General features: G+C 37.6%; 1 long non-coding RNA gene and 1 pseudogene across 5 annotated transcripts in view; one reads left to right on the plus strand and one right to left on the minus strand.

Moving 5' to 3' along the window:
* Nucleotides 1-22,049, plus strand: part of LOC133228635 (uncharacterized) — a 120,406-nt gene that overhangs the window by 47,936 nt on the left and 50,421 nt on the right. For 2 of the 5 annotated variants that reach the window (XR_009730305.1, XR_009730306.1), the window contains one exon: nucleotides 19,842-21,512. The exons of the other annotated variants lie outside the window; for them this stretch is intronic. This is a non-coding gene — a long non-coding RNA (uncharacterized LOC133228635). Of the gene's footprint in view, nucleotides 1-19,841; nucleotides 21,513-22,049 lie in introns of those variants that run through there. 5 annotated transcript variants of the gene reach the window in all.
* On the minus strand, nucleotides 1,421-12,705 carry LOC133229249 (craniofacial development protein 2-like; annotated as a pseudogene).

Below are 22,049 nucleotides of genomic sequence, written 5' to 3' on the forward strand. Positions count from 1 at the left end.
TATAGGCCCATTAAGCCATATATGAAGTGTATCATGAAAGTGAACTATTAGAAGTGACTTTAATTAATTTGCCACCAAAAACAATTCCCATTTGGTCATTCTTACCCTGGATTTGAATCATTCTGTCAGAAAACATAACAAAGAATATGTTTCTCTTTTTACTTCATGCAGAAGCTTTTGCCTTCCTTGTGAATTCATCTTCAAGTATCCCTTTGAATGAGTTTCTAGTGGATTTTCAAATTCTGTGAGTTATTTTTGAGTGGGAGTAATAAAAATCAAAAGAACACTAATGTAGTATCAAGTATCCTCCTTTCTTGCATGCTGGTGTACAAGAGTTCTCATTCTGGGAGCATTTGACTAAATCTTTTGAGAAATCGACCTCTCAGTGTCAGCTAGCTGAACAGTAAATGCTTCCATGTGTGATAAAAGCAAAGATTCTTATTCCCCCCCACCCCCAGTTGATTAAGAAAAGCAAGTCTTTCTTATACAATTTTAGTGGAAAGATTGACAACATCAATAGTTCTTTGAGAAAGACCATAATGGAAAATGTGAGAAAATAGGGAAGATTAAATTACTTGAAGTCTGGATCCAGCTGATTCACAGAGGAAAGTCACATTTTCTCTCATTCTCCCACATTCTTCTCACAATGCTGGAGCATTGTTCCAGAAATCATGGTTTGACTATGTGGCTGTAAAATCTGTAAATAAGACACTGGATATTTTTAGTGCTCTTTATCTTGAAACTCTAATATATAGATAAGAGTACCTGACAATATCATATTCATCAATGTTGTATTTTTTCAAATAACTTTATAATGGAGTTGAAATTGCCTAGAATTTTACATGCATAACTAAATAAATCATCATTTATGATTTGAAACAAAATTTAATGTTACATGTACAAAGTTTCACTCATAGAGAAAGAAGAATAAAAAAGCAATCTTCACTTAGTAGTTCATAATCTATTCTAAATCATAACTATTGACTCAGTACTTCTAGCAAAAGGAGAATACATGTTGATCACAACATTTAGTAGAGTCAGTCACTTCACAGCTAAAAGAAATACATGAGCCTTTGTTCTGTGTCCTCCAAGTAGAAATGTCACCTGTGGAGAGTAACCAAGGAAAGTCTGCAGTTCACAAGGACTTTTTACCAAACAGTGATCATTATCTCCACTAATTTTCTAAACATATTATGTTTATAAAATGTTATGAAAAACTGAGCCAAGAAGTTCATAGCATTACAACATAATGTACATGATACACTAGTAAACAATTGTTTATCAAAGTGTTTAATAAATTAAACGATGTTTATTGTCTCAAAATAAAGAAAAATCTGAAAATTTTACTGAATTTTTTAAAACTTTCCATAATTTCACCTTTTTTATGTCTCCCTATACAATCTTAAAAAAAAAAAATTGTTCACACTTCCAGTAAAGATTGCATTATACATTCACACTTTGAAAGTGCTGTTCCTTCACCTGAACAAATAAAAATGATGTGTAAAATACAAAAGAGAAAACATTAAAAACCTTTATTATACTCAAAACACTTAGTTCCAAGTAGCAAAAAAATAAATGCTTAGGAATGAAGCTGCTAATACTGAGATACTGAGTCCTGAAAAGCAAAACAAAATAAGACAAAACATACATTTAAAATATATATTTTTAAAGATTGTCACTGAAATTGAAAATAATTTATACAGAAAATTAACTCTGTAATGAAGTAGAGTTTCCACAGAGTAAAAAGAACAATGACTTGAACGAGCCAATAGAGAAATGAACCTAGCAAAGAGCAGAGACAAAGATCTAAGAAACACTGAAGAGTTAATAAAGAAAGAGTAATTTTAAATACTTCAAAATACAATGGAGAGATGGCAGAAAAGTAAAACTCAAGGGATAGTAGCTAAAAATTTTCCAGAACTCTGTTTTCATACTGAAAAATACATCATGATTTTTGAGCATTAAGATTTTTTTTTTCTTACCTAGACTCATCCTAGTGAAACTAGCAAACTGTAGTAAGGGAAAACTCATTAACTATGTTTAAAGGGTAAAGATTTCTAGATGGACAATTAGATTGACAACAGATTTCTTCATAGTAACAATAAGGCCAATATATTTTGAAAGCTCAAAGGAAAGATTTTAAATTATATTTCTATACTCAGTTAAGCCATCTTTTAAAAGGAGATAAGGGCATTTAAAGACAATCAATCAAAAGAGTTTACTATCCAAGTTGAATGCCTTTTATTTCCTTTTTCTTGTGTTATTGCTTTGGTTGAACATCTGATACATTGTTGAATAGTAATGGTGAAAGTGGCAATTCTTTTTTGTTTGTTTGTTTTAAATGTGTTTTTAATAAATATTGAAAGTAAATAGATTAATTATTAGAAAGTTAAAAAACTAACCAGCCAATAAAAATAAAATTAATAGAATACACCTGAAAGAAACTAAATATGTAATAAAGATAAGAATAGCATTTATTAAAATAGAAAATAAATAGGAAAAAGATAAGAAGTAGCTATATCTTTTAAAGTACTGTCAACCAGAATACAAGCAACATCAGATTCTTGATTATTTCTGTGGAGTTATATAGGAGAATTATATTAGGACATGACAGTAAGTAGGCTTTGACTACATCTGTACTTTTCTTTGATTGCCTAAAGAAAATGTGTTTATAAATATTTATTAAATAATTCCCTGTACTTTCCTGTATGATTTAAATAGGCATAACACAAATTATGTACATATATTTTTAAAGAAATACAATAGAATATATAGTTTTTACAGTGTTCCTATGTATTTCAAAAACACGTTTGTACTTTAGTTCTGTCTCATGGGAAATATTATAAGTTAAAAGTAGAAGAGAAAGTCTAAATAATATCTTTTCAGAGGAATAGAGTAAAGCCACAGAAAGAAGGGTATTCTAACATCATAATGATGGCTCAGATGGTAAAGAATCTGCCTGCAGTGCAGAAAACCAGGGTTCAATCCCTGGGTCGGGAAGATCCCCTGGAGAAGGAAATGGCAACCCACTCCAGTATTCTTCCCTGAGAATCCCATGGACAGAGGAGCCTGGCAAGCTACAGTCCATGGGTTTGCAAAGAGTCGGACACGACTGAACAATTTCACTTTCACTTTAACATCATAATAGACTTCAAATGTATTGTGTGTGTGTGTGTGTGTGTGTTTTTAGAGTATTTATAAAAATTAATTTTCATGCATTTCCAATCTGTTTTTAAAAAATTTTAGCAGTAATTACTGTTTTCATTGGTGAACTATGAGGTTGAACTGTAGAAAATAAGAAACGGAAGGTGCTAGAGATTGCCAAAGGAATGAATGGATTAATAAAAATAGCATATACCTCAAGACATCAAAAAAATGTCACTTTAGAAGTATTTCTGTCTGAAACAGACAGACTTAAAGTTCCACTGAACATAATTGTCTTCAGATTTAGAACATACATCTCATTTGTTTCTCTTGGAATAACTCAATTTAACATTTTATCCACAAAAAAGATCTCATTTCATATTTCTTTTTCAGAAACATACATTTTTGTTATTACAATGTTATCAAATAGCAAAATGCTAACTCTTCTAAGCAGTGACCCTGTGCTTTTTCTCTTTGAAATTTTAATAATTTTTCTATTTTCCTTAAATACAGAAGCCAGTGTTGGATGCCTCCGTCATAGCAGTAAGATAGCAGTACTGTGCCACAAAGCAACCCACACTTGTAATGATGACATCTTACTTTATGGAGACACGGCCACATTTCAATGAATAAATTCATGAAGTCTCACCGCTCTGTGACCCCATACCTACAGTCTTTTTTATCTAGTCCCATTTTAGCTCATTACTGTCATAACAAAAGCAGCCATTCTATTTCACTTCTGATCTTATCTGCCCTTTAAAGGTAAAGAAACACACAAACAACCAAGAAGATAGGCGCCTCGCTTTTTCTTTCTTTAAATGGCTAGTACACTCATTCTTTTTGTTTTCTTTTTTTAGCAAAATAGATTTACTCAAAATAAGTATACTTGCTTTTTCAGTAAGGCTTCCTTAGGTTATAAAACTAAACTGAAAATATAATTGCCCCTATCTTCAGCTAATTTATTTGAAGATGCCTTTCCAGTCTCATTAGCAGGCAGAAATTATCCCAATGATACCCTACAGACAGGAGGTAAATAGATGAGTGTGTGACCTGAGTGCCTGTAAGGTATTCACAAGGTCAGACCGATCATTAAAATACCACTGAATGGTCTCTTGATAGCAAGGAGTACAGCATACCATTCTTCATCTTTCTGCTCCAAGTCTAGCCCTAGAATCTTGCTAATTCACATTTATATACAGGTTCAAAGATATTATTAAATACTTAGGATCTGAAAAGCATGAAGTGTTTTGCAGTTAAATTAGTTGCCCCAAAGTTCTAATAGAAATCAGGTAAGTGTGGCAGATTTACTACAAAAATGATCATGTCTCCTCAAAAGCTCATAAAGGGAGAGTGATGAAATAAAAAAGGTGTAAACCCACAAGGACAAAGAGAAAATGAAATGACACAAGAGATTTTAATAAAGCTTTGAAATACAGATAGTGTGGGAGAATTGGTAAATTATTAATACTTAGCAAAATGGAAATAGTTGTTACCTAAGCACCTTCAGAGTGGAAGTGGAAAAAGTAGCAAGAAAAAGTTTTTTTTTTAATCAGAGTATAATTGCTTTACAATATTGTGTTAGTTTCTGATGTACAGCAAAGTGAACCAGCTATACATGCATATATCCCCTCCCTCTTGGACCTCCCTCCCACCCCCTCCCCACCCTACCCCACCAAGTCATCCCAGAGCTCCAAGCTGAACTCTGTGCTAAACTACAGCTTCCCACTAGCAATTTATTCTATACATGGTAGTGTATATACGTCAGTGCCAAGAGGGTGGGACAAATTGAGAGAAAATTTACTTTTGATTCAGAGGTCAGCCAGAAGATGGAGATGAAAGATGAGACTAGAAACATGGAGATTAAATTGGGATCTTTAGGCCCTTCTGATTCACTGTTAAAATACCTGTAGCAGGCACACATATCCCAGGGAAGGACAGAGGGAAAGCAACCAGTAGAGAAAGGCACATAAATTGGAATGAAATAAAAAAACAACCATGTTAGAAAATCTTAATGCAATAAAGACAAAGGTACTCAAAACAATTATTACTATCATTTTTATTTACATATAATACTATGTAAATACATTTTATTTACATATAATAAGAAAAGTAAGCACTCTACAAGCAAATCTGTGCTACATATAAAACCACATACATCTCTAATTATGAATACTATATATTCCATTGCAATGGATAGTCTAATGACATAGAGTGTCTTTATTTTTAGCAATTTCACATGATAACTAATAATGACCTAAGAGTCTGTTAAGAAAACAATTTTATTATCCATCTCATGACAAGGAGATTTTTGGTTATGACTGATTTTTTCTTTAGAAAACTTTAAACTTGACTAAAGTGAAAAATAAGCTTTTAATTTGTCATATTTATTTGATAACACATGACAAATGTTTGAAAAATATGTAAGCATTTATTGTTATATCTTATTTCATCTCTAAATTTCCCTTATTGTTACATTCTATTTCAACTCTGAAATGCCCTTTGTTTCAGTAAGAAGAAGGTTCAGTAATAAGAAGAAGACTCTATTAATCATCTTCCTTGAAACGAGGCCACAACAGTTTGAAAAATATAATAGATCAGCCGTTAAAGACAACTGCTTTTCTTTTCTTTTTTTAGTTGCCATTTGTCAATAATAACTGTTCAATGATTAGAGGGAGAAAAGGAAACCTTGAGCAAAGGGTCATAAAGTATTATTATTAAAAGCATGTGCTTTGTATTTTATTTACATTCACACTTCGATAGGTAATCAGGTTACACAATTGTACTATTCACCCTTTTATCCTATGCATCTTTTTTGCTTGTCATACAATAGTTCCTTGAACTACTGTTATAAAATCAATGGACTAGAAATGCTTTGACCTCGGTATTATAGACAAACTGAAAAAAAATTTATTTTTGATCTATGGTAGCAAAGTCATATGGCATAAAACAACTTGTAAACCCTTCCTGCATAGATCAGGTCTTCAAGACAGATCATCGTTTAAACCTTTTCCAACCAGTCTAGGGAAAGGAATGCATTTACTTAGCTGCTGAATCAAAGAGCAAAGTAAGTTTTGACAGAACTCCATGAAGCATGGAGTTCATGGGTGGGGAGGGGGTGGCTGTAAAAACTGTGTGTTGTCAGTTTGATTCCCAATTTTCAGTTCTGTTCAGTTGCTCAGTCGTGTCCGACTCTTTACGACCCTAAGAATCACAGCACGCCAGGCCTTCTTGTTCATCACCAGCTCCTGGGGTTTACCCAAACTCATGTCCATTGAGTCGGTGATGCCATCCAGCCATCTCATCCTCTGTCGTTCCCTTCTCCTCCTGCCCTCAATCCCTCCCAGCATCACGGTCTTTTCCAATGAGTCAACTCTTTGCATGAGGTAGCCAAAGTATTGGAGTTTCAGCTTCAGCATCAGTCCTTCCAGTGAACACCCAGGACTGATCTCCTTTAGAATGGACTGGTTGGATCTCCTTGCAGTCCAAGGAACTGTCAAGAGTCTTCTCCAACACCACAGTTCAAAAGCATCAATTCTTCGGTGCTCAGCTTTCTTCACAGTCCAACTCTCACATCCATACATGACCACTGGGAAAGCCATAGCCTTGAGTAGATGGACCTTTGTTGGCAAAGTAATGTCTCTGCTTTTTAATACGCTATCTAGGTTGGTCATAACCTTCCTTCCAAGGAGTTAAATAAAGATTAATCCATTTCTACCAACATACTACGCACTTTAAAATCATTTTTAAAATTCAGTCTCTGTTCTTTGTAATGTATATGGTTACTAAATGATAGTCAAGGATGACATAATTAGGATCCACTATGTGCAGAATCAGAGAAGGCAATGGCACCCCACTCCAGTACTCTTGCCTGGAAAATCCCATGGAGGGAGGAGCCTGGTAGGCTGCAGTCCATGGGGTGGCTGAGAGTCGGACACAACTGAGCGACTTCACTTTCACTTTTCACTTTCATGCATTGGAGAAGGAGGTGGCAACCCACTCCAGTGTTCTTGCCTGGAGAGTCCCAGGGATGGGGGAGCCTGGTAGGCTACCGTCTATGGGGTCACACAGAGTCAGACACGACTGAAGTGACTTAGCATAGCATAGCATATGTGCAGAATCAGAGAAGGCAATGGAAGACCACTCCAGTACTCCTGCCTGGAAAGTCCCATGGATGGAGGAGCCTGGAAGGCTGCAGTCCATGGGGTAGGCTAAAAAGTGCTTTTGCCTCATTTCTTATTTCCCCTGAAACCCAAAGGAGGAAAAGATAATGCCATCCACAGGAGTGGGACCTGATCTGCCAGCACTGCCTTGGTGTAGATTATAACTGCATCATCCAACACTAACCCTTAGGCAAGCAGATGCCTAACTCTTGCTGAGGTGTTTTGATGAATACTTTGTATTTGCACTATTCCATAAAAATCTAATGTAAACTGCATCACTGTATGAAGCTTTATAGATAAATATTTTTCATAATAATATATTTTCCTCTAATAGCCAGAATGCTATCATAAAATATAAATGTAGAAAGTTTTTTTCAGGGTTGACTTCTAGATATCACAATTCTGGCTGTATTTTAGCTCCATAAGTGAATAACAATGACTTTCTCAAGAAAAGATCTTAATTTCTAGTTTCTGAAGTTATTGTGAGGTTGGAAAAATTCCTACAAATGCAGAATGATATGTTCATATTTGTATTTTACTTATATTTTAAGATGTACTTCCTATTTCACCATCATAGAAATACTAAAAATACAAATTTTACTTAGGTGACAATGGACAACTCTTAAAATATTAACTACCATGTTCAAATATCTTTATTAACTCTGGAAAAAAAAAGTTGCTTCAGATTAGCTAATGAGAAATTTCAATATCTTTCTATTATACCCATCTATTGATATGTACTTTTAAAGGATATATCTGTAAACTGAAAAAGAATATTCTTTCCCTTCAATTTCAAGAATAATACTACCAGTTTCCAAGTGCCTGCTATGGGCCAAGAAATGGTCTGCAAAATTTACATATTTTACTGTATAATTCATTTTTCAGGTGAAGCAACTGAGATTTGGAAAGGTCAAGTTACTTGTCCCAATTCAGTTAGAAAAAGGAGAGGCCAGGATTCAATTCTACATCAGATTCATCCCCCAAACTCTGCCTACTGAATACTTTTTACTACTCCTTTGTAATGGAGTTTCCCTAGTAAGATATGTAATCCTTCTAAAAATTGTCAAAATACTGAAAAATTTTCAAACTATTTTCGAATGCTTACTAAGCATATTATTGCAAAAATACAATGTGTGTGGATTGCCTAGGGAAGGTCACACCTAATACTATAGATATTTTCATCCTAAATATAATTTTTGTTTCTTCATAGCCTGGCATTTTTAAGAAAAATCTAGACTTCTCTAATTTCAGTAGTTGTTTTTTCATACCTATCATACACAAAAATGACAGAATTTTAAAAAGTAGAATTCAATTACATAAAATAAGTAAGGAACAATTATTTTGATTTCATATCAGTTCAGTTCAGTTCAGTTCAGTCGCTCAGTCGTGTCTGACTCTTTGCAACCCCATGAATCGCAGCACGCCAGGCCTCCCTGTCCATCACCAACTCCCGGAGTTCACTGAGACTCACATCCATCGAGTCAGTGATGACATCCAGCCATGTCATCCTCTGGCGTCCCCTTCTCCTCCTGCCCCTAATCCCTCCCAGCATCAAAGTCTTTTCCAATGAGTCAACTCTTCGCATGAGGTGGCCAAAGTACTGGAGTTTCAGCTGTAGCATCAGTCCTACCAAAGAAATCCCAGGGCTGACCTTCTTTAGAATGGACTGGTTGGATCTCCTTGCAGTCCAAGGGACTCCCAAGAGTCTTCTCCAACACCACAGTTCAAAAGCATCAATTCTTCGGTGCTCAGCCTTCTTCACAGTCCAACTCTCACATCCATACACGACCACAGGAAAAACCATAGGCTTGACTAGACGGACCTTTGTTGGCAAAGTAATGTTTCTGCTTTGAATATGCTATCTAGGTTGGTCATAACTTTCCTTCCAGGAGTAAGCGTCTTTTAATTTCATGGCTGCAGTCACCATCTGCAGTGATTTTGGAGCCCCCCAAAATTAAGTCTGACACTGTTTCCTCTGTTTCCCCATCTATTTGCCGTGAAGTGATGGGACCCGATGCCATGATCTTTGTTTTCTGAATGTTGAGTTTTAAGCCAACTTTTTCACTCTCTACTTTCACTTTCATCAAGAGGCTTTTCAGTTCCTCTTCACTTTCTGCCATAAGGGTGGTGTCATCTGCATATCTGAGGTTATTGATATTTCTCCCGGCAATCTTGATTCCAGCTTGTGTTTCTTCCAGTCCAGAGTTTCTCATGATGTATTCTGCATATAAGTTAAATAAGCAGGGTGACAGTACACAGCCTTGACGGACTTCTTTTCCTATTTGGAACCAGTCTGTTGTTCCATGTCCAGTTCTAAATGTTGCTTCCTGACCTGCATACAGATTTCTCAAGAGGCAGGTCAGGTGGTCTGGTATTCCCATCTCTTTCAGAATTTCCCACAGTTTCTTGTGATCCACACAGTCAAAGGCTTTGGCATAGTCAATAAAGCAGAAATAGATGTTTTTCTGGAACTCTCTTGCTTTTTCCATGATCCAGTGGATGTTGGCAATTTGATCTCTGGTTCCTCTGCCTTTTCTAAAACCAGCTTGAACATCAGGAAGTTCATGGTTGATGTATTGCTGAAGCCTGGCTTGGAGCATTTTGAGCATTACTAGCATGTGAGATGAGTGCAATTGTGCGGTAGTTTGAGTATTCTTTGGCATTGCCTTTCTTTGGGACTGGAATGAAAACTGACCTTTTCCAATCCTGTGGCCATTGCTGTGTTTTCCAAATTTGCTGGCATATTGAGTGCAGCACTTTCACAGCATCATCTTTCAGGATTTGGAATAGCTCCACTGGAATTCCATCACCTCCACTAGCTTTGTTCGCAGTGATGCTTTCTAAGGCCCACTTGACTTCACATTCCAAGATGTCTGGCTCTAGGTCAGTGATCACACCATCATGATTATCTGGGTCATGAAGATCTTTTTGGACAGTTCTTCTGTGGAATCAAGATTGCCAGGAGAAATATCAATAACCTCAGATATGCAGATGACACCACCCTTACGGCAGAAAGTGAAGAGGAACTAAAAAGCCTCTTGATGAAAGTGAAAGTAGAGAGTGAAAAAGTTGGCTTAAAGCTCAACATTCAGAAAACGAAGTTCATGGCATCCGGTCCCACCACTTCATGGGAAATGGATGGGAAAAAGTGGAAACAGTGTCAGACTTTATTTTTCTGGGCTCCAAAGTCACTACAGATGGTGACTGCAGCCATGAAATTAAAAGACACTTACTCCTTGGAAGGAAAGTCATGACCAACCTAGATAGCATATTCAAAAGCAGAGACACTGCTTTGCCAACAAAGGTCCAGCTAGTCAAGGCTATGGTTTTTCCTGTGGTCATGTATGGATGTGAGAGTTGGACTGTGAAGAAAGCTGAGCGCCGAAGAACTGATGCTTTTGAACTGTGGTGTTGGAGAAGACTCTTGAGAGTCCCTTGGACTGCAAGGAGATCCAACCAGTCCATTCTGAAGGAGATCAGCCCTGGGATTTCTTTGGAAGAAATGATGCTAAAGCTGAAACTCCAGTACTTTGGCCACCTCATGTGAAGGGTTGACTCATTGGAAAAGACTGATGCTGGGAGGGATTGGGGGCAGGAGGAGAAGGGAACGCCAGAGGATGAGATGGCTGGATGGCATCACTGACTCGATGGACGTGAGTCTGAGTAAACTCTGGGAATGGTGATGGACAGGGAGGCCTGTCATGCTGCAATTCATGGGGTCGCAAAGAGTCGGACACGACTGAGCGACTGATCTGATCTGATCTGATCTGTGTATTCTTGCCATCTCTTCTTAATATCTTCTGTTTCTGTTAGGTCCATACCATTTCTGTCCTGTATCGAGCCCATCTTTGCATGAAATGTTCCCTTGGTATCTCTAATTTTCTTGAAGAGATCTCTAGTCTTTCCCATTCTGTTGTTTTCCTCTATTTCTTTGCATTGATCCCTGAGGAAGGCTTTATCTCTTCTTGCTATTCTTTGGAACTCTGCATTCAGATGCTTATATCTTTCCTTTTCTCCTTTGCTTTTCACTTCTCTTCTTTTCACAGCTATTTGTAAGGCCTCCCCAGACAGCCATTTTGCTTTTTTGCATTTCTTTTCCTTGGGGATGGTCTTGATCCCTGTCTCCTGTACAATGTCACAAACCTCATTCCATAGTTGATCAGGCACTCTATATATCAGATCTAGGCCCTTAAATCTATTTCTCACTTCCACTGTATAATCATAAGGGATTTGATTTAGGTCATACCTGAATGGTCTAGTGGTTTTCCCTACTTTCTTCAATTTAAGTCTGAATTTGGTAATAAGAAGTTCATGATCTGAGCCACAGTCAGCTCCCAGTCTTGTTTTTGTTGACTGTATAGAGCTTCTCCATCTTTGATTGCAAAAAATATAATCAATCTGATTTTTGTGTTGACCATCTGGTGATGTCCATGTGTAGAGTCTTCTCTTGGGTTGTTGGAAGAGGGTGTTTGCTATGACCAGTGCATTTTCTTGGCAAAACTCTATTAGTCTTTGCCCTGCTTCATTCCGTATTCCAAGGCCAAATTTGCCTGTTACTCCAGGTGTTCCTTGACTTCCTACTTTTGCATTCCAGTCCCCTATAATGAAAAGGACATCTTTTTTGGGTGTTAGTTCTAAAAGGTCTTGAAGGTCCTCATAGAACTGTTCAGCTTCAGCTTCTTCAGTGTTACTGGTTGGAGCATAGACTTGGATTACTGTGATATTGAATGGTTTGCCTTGGAAACGAACAGAGATCATTCTGTCGTTTTTGAGATTGCATCCAAGTACTGCATTTCAGACTCTTTTGTTGACCATGATGGCTACTCCATTTCTTCTGAGGGATTCCTGCCTGCAGTAGTAGATATAATGGTCATCTGAGTTAAATTCACCCATTCCAGTCCATTTCAGTTCACTGATTCCTAGAATGTCTATATTCACTCTTGCCATCTCTTGTTTGACCACTTCCAATTTGCCTTGATTCATGGACCTGACATTCCAGGTTCCTATGCAATATTGCTCTTTACAGCATCGGACCTTGCTTCTATCACCAGTCACATCCACAGCTGGGTATTGTTTTTGCTTTGGCTCCATCCCTTCATTCTTTCTGGAGTTATTTCTCCACTGATCTCCAGTAGCATATTGGGCACCTACTGACCTGGGGAGTTCCTCTTTCAGTATCCTATCATTTTGCCTTTTCATACTGTTCATGGGGTTCTCAAGGCAAGAATACTGAAGTGGTTTGCCATTCCCTTCTCCAGTGGACCACATTCTGTCAGATCTCTCCACCATGACCCGCCCGTCTTGGGTTGCCCCTCGGGCATGGCTTAGTTTTATTGAGTTAGACAAGGCTGTGGTCCTAGTGTGATTAGATTGACTAGTTTTCTGTGAGTATGGTTTCAGTGTGTCTGTCCTCTGATGCCCTCTTGCAACACCTACCATCTTACTTGGGTTTCTCTTACCTTGGGCGTGGGGTATCTCTTCACGGCTGCTCCAGCAAAGCACAGCTGCTGCTCCTTACCTTGGATGAGGGGTATCTCCTCACCGCCACCCTTCCTGACCTTCAACATGGGATAGCTCCTCTAGGCCCTCCTGATTTCATATTACAGACGAGGAAATAAAACTTGCAGTCAGAATTTATGAAGCACTTGCTCTAAATATTTAAAGTAATCATTGAACTAAAGAAAAATTGCTTCTTTTGGAAAAATTTTTTAAAATTATAATCATACAGTTCTTGGTATTTTTGTTTTATGGTATTTTCTTTGTTTTATAACAGTTTAATCTTCCAGTGTCTTATTTTCCCACATATGCTGTTAATATGTTGAAGAAGTCTTTAGTTTTTATCTTTTTTATGAAGTCTTCAAAGCTATTAACTATATCCACAAAATATAAGTACACAAAACATATACATATAGCAGCATAATAACTTCATGCATCAGAGCATATTATCACTATCCATGTAACTTCATTTTATTAGCAAATAAATGATATATATTTATAACTGAATATTGAAATTAGAGGCATAAATCAAAAAACTTGCCTGCATACCATAACAAGTGACCCAGTGTCAACAACAAAAACATGTTCTCTCCAAAACATTATTAAAGTATCAATAATAGCAATAAATATTTTATGAATAATTTGAAACAGACTCACACTGTTTCATTAACTCTTGGCCCTGCACTCTTTACACACACACATGAGGTATTTTCTAGCTACACGGAATCTCAACCAGTTTCTCTATCATCCTTAACTTGAATTTTTAAGAAGCAAGTTATCATCTTTAACCTAACCTACTGAGAGGGTTATTAAACCTGGAAAATCATTCTATTTAAAATACAGAAGGTGGACCTGAATAGATGTCCTTCATGTTGGTACAGAATGCAGTTAATTATATTGGACTTTAGATTCCATAGCGAATCTTTCAGAAATTAGTACAGAAGATTGTCTTCGTGGTTAAGTTCTAAAATGTGTCCCCAAGTCATTACAAAGAACTTGTATCTTTGTGTGTCTAAAAGTACTCATATTAGTATTTATATTGAGTGTTTTGTTTTGGGACTTAGTACACTAAGGTCTCTTCAGCTTGTAATTCTGTTAAAGAAATGTCAGGAGCTATTGTGTACCACTATTCTAAGCATATTGCTTGTGATTGTGACATTAGAAGCTACAAATAACACTCATCTCTCACTTTATGAGAGTGAACAAGACATAGCCTACATCGCTTGGTCCATGTGATCATAAATTGAAGAAATGGAACAGAATCTTAGGCATGTAGAAAAGTGAAAGTGAAGTTGCTCAGTCGTGTTGGACTCTTGGCGACCCCATGGACTGTAGCCCACCTGGCTCCTCCGTCCGTGGGATTCTCCAGGCAAGAGTACTGGAGTGGGGTGCCATTTCCTTCTCCAGGAGATCTTCCCAACCCAGGGATCGAACCCCGGTCTCCTGCATTGCAGGCAGACGCTTTACCATCTGAGCCACCAGGGAAGACGTTCTATTAAATGTCCATACAAAACTATATCTACTTAATGTTTGGTGCATCTTTTTGAACAATAAGCAATTTCATGGTTGATTATTTTCTTCATCTAAATTTCACATTTAGAAATAGATAGGACTTTTAAAATACCTGTATCCTACTATGCATATTATATTATTCTACTATACATTACTATACATACTACTTTTGTGTACAACCTCAGTGAATAGAATCTGCATGTTTATTGGAGTATTTAGATTTTTAATCAGTACCACCTAATGTAATGCTTAAAATTCTCCAAGCCAGGCTTCAGCAATACATGAACCATGAACTTCCAGATATTCAAGCTAGTTTTAGAAAAGGCAGAGGAACAAGAGATCAAATTGCCAACATCTGCTGTATCATTGCAAAAGCAAGAGAGTTCCAGAAAAAACATCTATTTCTGCTTTATTGACTATGCCAAAGCCTTTAACTGTGTGGGTCACAATAAACTGTGGAAAATTCTGAAAGAGATGGGAATAGCAGACCACCTGACCTGCCTCTTGAGAAACCTATATGCAGGCCAGGAAGCAACAGTTAGAACTAGACATGAAACAATAGACTAGTTCCAAATAGGAAAAGGAGTACGTCAAGGCTGTATGTTGTCACCCTGCTTATTTAACTTATATGCAGAGTACATCATGAGAAATGCTGGGCTGGAGGAGGCACAAGCTGGAATCAAGAATGCTGGGAGAAATATCAATAACCTCAGATATTCAGATGACACCACCCTTATGGCAGAAAATGAAGAAGAACTAAAGAGCCTCTTGATGAAGATGAAAGAGGAGAGTGAAAAAGTTGACTTAAAGCTCAACATTCAGAAAACGAAGATCATGGCATCTGGTCCCATCACTTCATGGCAAATAGATGGGGAAACAGTGGAAACAGTGGCTGACTTTATTTTTCTGGGCTCCAAAATCACTGCAGATGGTGATTGCAGCCAGGAAATTAAAAGACACTTACTCCTTGGGAGGAATGTTATGACCAACCTAGACAACATATTAAAAAGCAGAGACATTACTTTACCAGAAAGGTCCATCTAGTCAAGGCTATGGTTTTTCCAGTGATCATGTATGGATGTGAGAGTTGGACTGTGAAGAAGGCTGAGCGCCAAAGAATTGATGCTTTTTAACTATGGTGTTGGAGAAAACTCTTGAGAGTCCCTTGGACCGCAAGGAAATCCAACCTGTCCATCCTAAAGGAGATCAGTCCTGGGTGTTCATTGGAAGGACTGATGTTGAAGCTGAAACTCCAGTACTTTGCCACCTGATGCGAAGAGCTGACTCATTTTAAAAGACCCTGATGCTTTTGAACTGTGGTGTTGGAGAAGACTCTTGAGAGTCCCTTGGACTGCAAGGAGATCCAACCAGTCCATTCTGAAGGAGATCAGCCTGGGATTTCTTTGGAAGGAATGATGCTAAAGCTGAAACTCCAATACTTTGGCCACCTCATGCGAAGAGTTGACTCATTGGAAAAACTCTGATGCTGGGAAGGATTGGGGGCAGGAGGAGAAGGGGATGACAGAGGATGATATGGCTGGATGGCATCACTGACTCAATGGACGTGAGTCTGAGTGAACTCTGGGAGTTGGTGATGGACAGGGAGGCCTGGCATGCTGCGATGCATGGGGTCCCAAAGAGTTGGACATGACTGAGTGACTGATCTCATCTGATCTGATGCTGGGAAAGATTGAGGGCAGTAGGAGAAGGGGATGACAGAGGATGACATGGTTGGATGGCATCACTGACTCAATGGACATGGATTTGGGTGGACTCCGGGAGTTGGTGATGGACAGGGAAGCCTGGCACGCTGCAGTTCATGGGATCGCAAAGAGTCGGACGTGACTGAGTGACTGACCTCAACTGAACCTAATGTACACGTATCTGTCTATGACAGATCCTCATACATTGAATTGCTAGATCAAAAAATAGGACCCAAGTTTACTAAACTCTTTTCCAAGGTTATACCAAGTCATGCTGCCAAATATACTTGTGAGTTCTTTTGATCTACATACTTGACAACACTCTGTGCCAGTCTGGTACAGGTATATAGACATCTCATGGTGTCCTCTTATTTCTACTGAAGGTACATGATGTTGTATATCTTTTGTGGTTACATATTTCCTCCTTTGTGAAGTGCTTATTCAAACCTTTTGATTTTTCTGTAGTTGGTCTTTTTTTCCCTTTTTTTTTTTAAATTGAAGGATAAATGCTTTACAGAAGAATACTTGCTTTACAGAATTTTCTGTCAAACCTCAACTTGAATCAGCCATAAGTATACATATGTCCCCTCCTTTTTGAACCTCTCTCCCACCTCCCTCTTCATCCCAACCCTCTCGGTTGTTACAGAGACCCTGTTTAAGTTTCCTGAGCCATATAGCAAATTCCTGTTGGCTATCTATTTTACATATGGTAGCGTAAGTTTACGTGTTACTTTTTCCATACATCTCACTCTCTTCTCCCCTCTCCCCATGTCCATAAGTCTATTCTTTATGTCTGTTTCTCCACTGCTTCCCTGTAAATAAATTCTTCAGTACCATTTTTTAGATTCTGTACATGTGTGTTAGAACACGATATTTATCTTTCTCTTTCTGGCTCACTTCACTGTGTATAATAGGTTCTAGGTTCATCCACCTCATCAGAACTGACTCAAATGTGTTCCTTTTTATGGCTGAGTAATATTCAATTGTGTATATGTACCACAACTTCTTTATCCATTCATCTGTTGATGGACATCTAGGTTGCTTCCATGTTCTAGCTATTGTAAATAGTTCTGCAATGAACAACAGGATACATGTATCTTTTTCAATTTTGGTTTCCTTAGGATATTTGCCTAGAAGTGGGATTGCTGGGTCATATGGTGGTTTTATTCCTATTTTTTAAAGGAATCTCCATACCCTCTTCCATAGTGGCTCTATCAATTTACATTCCCACCAACAGTGCAAGAGCATTCCCTTTGCTCCGTACCCTCTGCAGCATTTATTGTTTGTAGACTTTTTGAGGATAGCCATTCTGACCAGTGTGAGGTGATATCTCATTGTGGTTTTGATTTGTATTTCTCTAATAATGTAATGTTGAGCATCTTTTCATGTGTTTGTTAACCATCTGTATATCTTCTTTGGAGAAATGTCTTTTTAGGTCTTTTACCCTTTTGATGGGTCTTTTAGGTCTTTTACACTTTTTGATTGGTTTCTTTGTTTTTCTAGCATTGAGTCATATGAGCTGCTTGTATATTTTGGAAATTAATCCTTTGTCAGTTGTTTCATTTGCTCTTATTTTCTCCCATTCTGAGGGTGGTATTTTCACCTTGCTTATAGTTTCCTTTGCTGTGCAAAAGCTTTTTTTTTTTTTTTTTAATTTCTAGATGGCCTCTTTTATGGTTTTTTTTTAATTTAATTTTATTTTTAAACTTTACATAATTGTATTAGTTTTGCCAAATATCAAAATGAATCCACCACAGGTATACATGTGCTCCCCTTCCTGAACCCTCCTCCCTCCCCCTCCCCATACCATCCCTCTGGGTCATCCCAGTGCACTAGCCCCAAGCATCCAGTATCGTGCATCGAACCTGGACTGGCATCTCGTTTCATACATGATATTTTACATGTTTCAATGCCATTCTCCCAAATCTTCCCACCCTCTCCCAAGTTTAATGTCCGACTTGTTTACTTTTGTTTTTATTTCCATTACTCTAGGAGGAGGATCATAGAGGATCTTGATTTGATTTATGTCATCAAGTGTTCTGCCTATGTTTTCCTCTAAGTTTTACAGTTTCTGGTCTTACATTTAGGTCTTTAATCCACTTTGAGTTTATCTTTGTGTATGGTATTAGAAAGTGTTCTAATTTAATTCTTTTACATGTAGCTGTCCAGTTTTCTCAGCACCATTTAATGAAAAGGCTGTCTTTGATCCATTGTATATTCATACTTCCTTTGTCAAAAATAAGGTAGCCATAGGTGCACGGGTTTATTTCTGGGCTTTATGTCTTGTTCCATTTGTCTATATTTCTGTTTTTGTGCCAGTACCATACTGTCTTGATAACTGTAGCTTTGTAGTATAATCTGAGGTCAGGAAGGTTGATTTCTCCAGTTCCATTCTTCTTTCTTAAGACTGCTTTCGCTATTCATGGTCTTTTGTGTCTCCAAATGAACTATGAAATTTTTTGTTCTAGTTCTGTGAAAAAATGCCATGGTAATTTAATAGGGATCACATTGAATCTGTAGATTACATTTGGTAGTATAGTCATTTTCACAATAATGATTCTTCCTACCCACGAACATGGAATATCTCTCCATCTTTTTATGTCATCTTTGATTTCTTTCACTAATGTCTTATAATTTTCTGTGTACAGTTCTTTTGTCTCCTTAGGTAAGTTTATTCCCAGATATTTAATTCTTTTTGTTGCAATGGTGAATGAGACTGCTTCCTTAATTTCTCTTTCTGATATTTCATTGTTGGTATATAGAAATGCAAGTGATTTCTGTGTATTGATTTTGTATCCTGCAACTTTGATAAATTCACTGATAGGCTCTAGTAAGTTCTGGTCCTATCTTTAGGGTTTTTCTATGTACAGTATCATGTCATCTGCAAACAGTGAGAGATTTACTTCTTCTTTTCCAAACTGGATTCCTTTTATTTATTTTTCTTGGCTGTAGCTAGGACTTCCAGAACTATGTTGAATAATAGTGACAAAAGTGGATATCCTTGTCTTCTTCCTGATCTTAGGGGGGATGCTTTTAGTTTCACCACTGAGAATAATGTTTGCTGTAGGCTTATCATAAATGGCCTTTACTATGTTGAGTTACTCCAAGGCCAAATTTTCCCATTACTCTGGTATTTCTTGACTTCCTACTTTTGCATTAGAGTCTCCTATAATGAAAAGGACATCTTTTGGGGGTATGAATTCTAGAAGGTCTTGTAGGTCTTCACAGAACCGTTAAATTTCAGCTTCTTCAGCATTAGTGGTTGGGGCATAGACTTGGATTACTGTGATATTGAATGGGTTGCCTTGGAAACAAACAGAGATGATTCTGTCGTTTTTGAGCTTGGATCGAAGTACTGCATTTCAGACTCTTCTGTTGACGATGATGGCTACTCCATTTCTTCTAAGGGATTCCTGCCTACAGTAGTAGATATAATGGCCATCTGAGTTAAATTAGCCCATTCCAGTCCATTTTAGTTTGCTAATTCCTAAAATGTTGATGTCCATTCTTGCCATCTCCTGTTTGACCACTTCCAATTTGCCTTGATTCATGGACCTAACATCCCAGGTTCCTATGTAATATTGCTCTTTACAGCATCAGACTTTACTTACAACACCAATCACATCCAAAACTGGGTGTTGTTTTTGCTTTGGCTCCGTCTCTTTATTCTTTCTGGAGTTAGTTCTCCACTGATCTCCAGTAGCATATTGGGCACCTACTGACCTGGGGAGTTCATCTTTCAGTGTCCTATCTTTTTACCTCTTCATGTGGTTCATGGGGTTCTTAAGGCAAGAATACTGAAGTGGTTTCCCATTCCCTTCTGCAGGGGACCACGTTTGGTCAGAATTCAAATCCTAAAAGATGATGCTGTGAAAGTGCTGCACTCAATATGTCAGAAAATTTGGAAAACTAAACAGTGGACACAGGACTGGAAAAGGTCAGTTTTTAGTCCAGTCCCAAAAAAAGGCAATGCCAAGGAATGCTCAAACTACTGCACAATAGCACTCATCTCACACACTAGCAAAGTAATGCTCAAAATTCTTCCAGCCAGGCATTAACAGTACATGAACTGTGAACTTTCAAATATTCCAGCTGGATTTAGAAAAGGCAGAGGAACAGGAAATCAAATTGCCAACATCCATTGGATCATCGAGAAAGCAAGAGAGCTCAAAAAAACACCTACTTCTGCTTTATTGACAATGCCAAAACCTTTGACTGTGTGGATCACAATAAGCTGTGGAAAATTCTGAAAGAGATGGGAATACCAGACCACCTGACCTGCATCATGAGAAATCTATATGCAGGTCAAGAAGCAACAGTTAGAACTGGACATAGAACAACAGTCTGGTTCCAAATCGGGAAAGGAATACATCAAGGCTGTATATTGTCACCCTGCTTATTTAACTTATATGCAGAGTACATCATGAGAAATGCTGGACTGGATGAAGCACAAGCTGGAATCAAAATTCCCAGGAGAAATATCAATGACCTAAGATATGCAGATGACACCACCCTTATGGCAGAAAGCGAAGAAGAACTAAATAGCTTCTTGATGAACGTGAAAGAGGAGAGTGAAAAAGTTGGCTTAAAGCTCAACATTCAGAAAACTAAGATCATGGCATCCGGTCCCATCACTTCATGGGAAATAGATGGGGAAACAATGGAAAGAGTGAGAAACTTTATTTTCTTGGGCTGTAAAATCATTGCAGACGGTGACTGCAATCATGAAATTAAAAGATGCTTGCTCCTTAGAAGAATAGTTATGACCTACCTAGACAGAATATTAAAAAGCAGAGACATTACTTTGCCAACAATGGTCCATTTAGTCAAGGCTATGGTTTTCCCAGTAGTCATGTATGGATGTGAGAGTTGGACTATAAAGAAAGCTGAGCACTGAAGAATTGATGCTTTTGAACTGCAGTGTTCAAAAGAGTAGAAGACTCTTGAGAGTCCCTTGGACAGTGAGAAGATCCAACCAGTCCATCCTAAAGGAAGTCAGTCCTGAATATTCATTGAGAGGAGTGATGCTGAAGCTGAAACTTCAATACTTTGGCCATCTGATGTGAAGAACTGACTCACTGGAAACGACCTGATGCTGGGAAAGATTGAAGGTATGAGGAGAAGTGGATGACAGAGAATGAGATGGTTAGATGGCATCACTGTCTCAATGGATATGAGTTTGAGTAAACCTAGTGAGCTGGTGATGGACAGGGAGGCCTGGCCTGCTGCAGTCCATGGGGTTACGAAGAGTCAGACACGACTGAGTGATTGAACTGAACTGAAATGAACTGATGTTGGGGTTGGTTCCTTCTATGCTCATTTTTGAAGAGTTTTAATCATAAATAGTTGCTGAATTTTGTCAAAGGCTTTTTCTGCATCTGTTATGATTATCATATAGTTTTTATCTTTCAAATTGTTCTTATGGGGTATCACATTGATTGATATGCATATATTGAAGAAATCTTGCATTCCTGGAATAAACCCAACTTGATTATGATGTATGAGCTTTTTGATGTGGTGCTGAATTCTGTTTGCTAAAATTTTTTTGAGGATTTTTGCATCTACGTTCATCATTGATATTGGCCTGTAAAATATCATTGATATTTTCTTTTTTGTGTGTGTTTGTCTTTGTCTGGTTTTGGTATCAGGGTGATGGTGGCCTTGTGGAATGAGTTTGGAAGTGTTCCTTCCTCTGCAATTTTTTGAAAGAGTTTTAGAAGAATGGGCATTAGCTCTTTAAATGTTTGGTAGAATTCTCCTGTGAAGCCATCTGGTCCTGGGCTTTTGTTTTGGGGGAGATTTTTGATCACAGCTTCAATTTCCGTGTTTGTAATTGGGTTGTTATAATTTCTATTTCTTCCTGGTTCAGTCTTGGAAGAATGAACTTTTCTAAGAATCTGTCCATTTCTTCCAGGATATCCATTTTATTGCCATATAGTTTTTCATAATATTCTCTTATAATCCTTTGTATTTCTGCATTGTCTATTGTAACCTCTCCTTTTTCATATCTAATTTTGATTCTCCTCTCTTTTTT

The sequence above is a fragment of the Bos javanicus genome, chromosome 17 (genome assembly GCF_032452875.1).
Source record: "Bos javanicus breed banteng chromosome 17, ARS-OSU_banteng_1.0, whole genome shotgun sequence".
NCBI lineage: Eukaryota > Metazoa > Chordata > Mammalia > Artiodactyla > Bovidae > Bos > Bos javanicus.